At 43.2% G+C, this 2,500-nt stretch overlaps 1 protein-coding gene across 10 annotated transcripts in view; it reads right to left on the reverse strand.

The window, feature by feature from the left end:
- LOC118392983 (cAMP-specific 3',5'-cyclic phosphodiesterase 4D-like) overlaps positions 1 to 2,500 on the reverse strand; it is a 195,967-nt gene that overhangs the window by 46,672 nt on the left and 146,795 nt on the right. The gene's annotated exons all lie outside the window — the stretch shown is intronic.

Below are 2,500 nucleotides of genomic sequence, written 5' to 3' on the forward strand. Positions count from 1 at the left end.
GAGGTGTATCTGTGGATGTATTTCAAGACCTATCTTCAAACTCAATGCCTCTTAGCTTGACATCATGGGAAAATCAAAAGAAATCAACCAAGACCACAGAAAAACAATTGTAGACCCCCACAAGTGTGGTTCATCCTGGTTCATCCAATTCAATTACCAAACGCCTGAAGGTACCATGTTCATCTGTACAAACAATAGTACGCAAGCATAAACACCATGAGACCACCCAGCCGTCATACCGCTCAGGAAGGAGACGCGTTCTGTCTCCTAGAGATGAACGTACTTTGGTGTGAAAAGTGCAAATCAATCCCAGAACAACAGCAAAGGACCTTGTGAAGATATTGGAAGAAACAGCTACAACAGGATCTATATCCACAGTAAAACAACTCCTATATTGACATAACCTGAAAGGCCACTCAGCAAGGAAGAAGCCACTGCTCCAAAACCGCCACAAAAAAAGCCAGACTACAGTTTGCAACTGCACATGGGGACAAAGATCGTACTTTTTGGAGAAATGTCCTCTTGTCTGATGAAACAAAAATAGAACTGTTTGGCCATAATGACCATCGTTATGTTTGGAGGAAAAAGGGTGAGGCTTCAAGCAGAACAACACCATCCCAACCATGAAGCACGGGGGTGGCAGCATCATGTTGTCGGGGTGCTTTGCTGCAGAAGGGACTGGTGCACTTCACAAAATAGATGGTATCATGAGGAGGGACAATTCTGTGAATTTATTGAAGCAACATCTTGCGACCAAGTTAAAGCTTGGGTCTTCCAAATGGACAATGACACCAAGCATACTTCCAAAGTTGGGGCAAAATGGCTTAAGGACAACAAAGTCAAGGTATTGGAGTGGCCATCACAAAGCCCTTACCTCAATCTCATAGAAAATGTGTGGTCAGAACTGAAAAAGCTTGTGCGACCAAGGAGGCCTACAAACCTGACTCAGCTACACCAGCTCTGTCAGGAGGAATGAGCCAAAATTCACCCAACTTATTGTGAGAAGCTTGTGGAAGGCTACCCGAAATGTTTGACCCAAGTTTAACAATTTAAAGGCAATGCTACCAAATACTAATTGAGTGTATGTAAACTTCTGACCCATTGGGAATGTGATGAAAGAAATAAAAGCTGAAATAAATCATTCTCTCTACTATTATTCTGACATTTCACATTCTTAAAATAAAGTGGTGATCCTAACTGACCTAAGACAGGGAATTTTTACTCTGATTATATGTCAGGAATTGTGAAAAACTGAGTTTAAATGTATTTGGCTAAGGTGTATGTAAACTTCCGACTTCAACTGTAAGTCCATAAGAGAAGAAGAGTTATGACAAACTGAGAAGTAAACAACAGCCCAGTGCTGGACCGATGGAGATATAAAAAATAAATCATTTCAACGATCTGTGGTCACCATCCATTCATATCAACCCAATGCTCTGTTGTCTTAAATGACTGAAACGGCACACTGTTACAAAAGATTACAGATATAGGCAGATACGATCTCACATCAGCTGAAATCTGAGTAGAAGAGAAAGATGAGGTTGAACCCTCAGGGCAGACTATTAGAGATATCCTTCTCCATGTTAAACTGATCATAATACCTGTCCTTGAAAGGCATCCTCATTCAGATGGATAACTCCGCAATGGCTTTAATGATGATGGTGCTTAGTTCACACAGGCCTTCTCTCAGTCTGAGAGGCTTATGTGGATAATTAGCAGGCTGTGTGAGAACAGAGCGACCCTAAGGCCAGGGTCGAGGAGGGAACCAGCATGCTGTGTGTTTGTTCAGGACTGGACTGTACTGCTCAGCCTGAAGTACGTCGGAGAAACCCTGTGAAAATAAACTAGTCTTCGACAGGGATCTACCCTTCCAGAGAACATGTGAGTGCAGAAATGATGAGGGAGAAAAAGAATCCATAGACAAGTGGAGACAGGAGGGAGAGAAGAGGGCAGGGAGAGAAGCCACCTGGAGGTGCATTCTATGGAAGAGGAGAACCCTGGGGGCGCTGCTAGGGAGACGTCAGCCAGTGACTGACACATTCCAGAGTACATGATGATTAACATACATCCTTTACCACCTTATGAGAGAGTATGTAACGGCTGTTGTATGGTATTGACATAGTGAGTTCTGATGGAAACATAGTAACTAGAGACACCACAGCACAGAGGCAAACAACCATGCTGGATGACTTCTCTTCTTTTCACTGTGTTGTATAGTTAACAGAGTACAACAGAGAGGAAGACTAGAAAAAGACGTCTCTCACATACAGTTACTGTAGTTAAACAAGAACTTCTCATGTTCCATAGTCAAAACAACAAATCTGAATGGACAGGCCAGAGCTTGACAGCCTGAAGAAGGAAAGGAACCAGAGAACAGTGGGAAGTATGATAAGGGTGCAGGAGAGAGGGCGGAGAGGATTGAGATGACAGGCAGGAGACAAGAGGCAGGGAGAGGAAGATGATGTGGATATAAACGACAGAGCCTTACACAGGATGATGA

This window comes from Oncorhynchus keta, chromosome 14 (assembly GCF_023373465.1).
Source record: "Oncorhynchus keta strain PuntledgeMale-10-30-2019 chromosome 14, Oket_V2, whole genome shotgun sequence".
Lineage (NCBI taxonomy): Eukaryota > Metazoa > Chordata > Actinopteri > Salmoniformes > Salmonidae > Oncorhynchus > Oncorhynchus keta.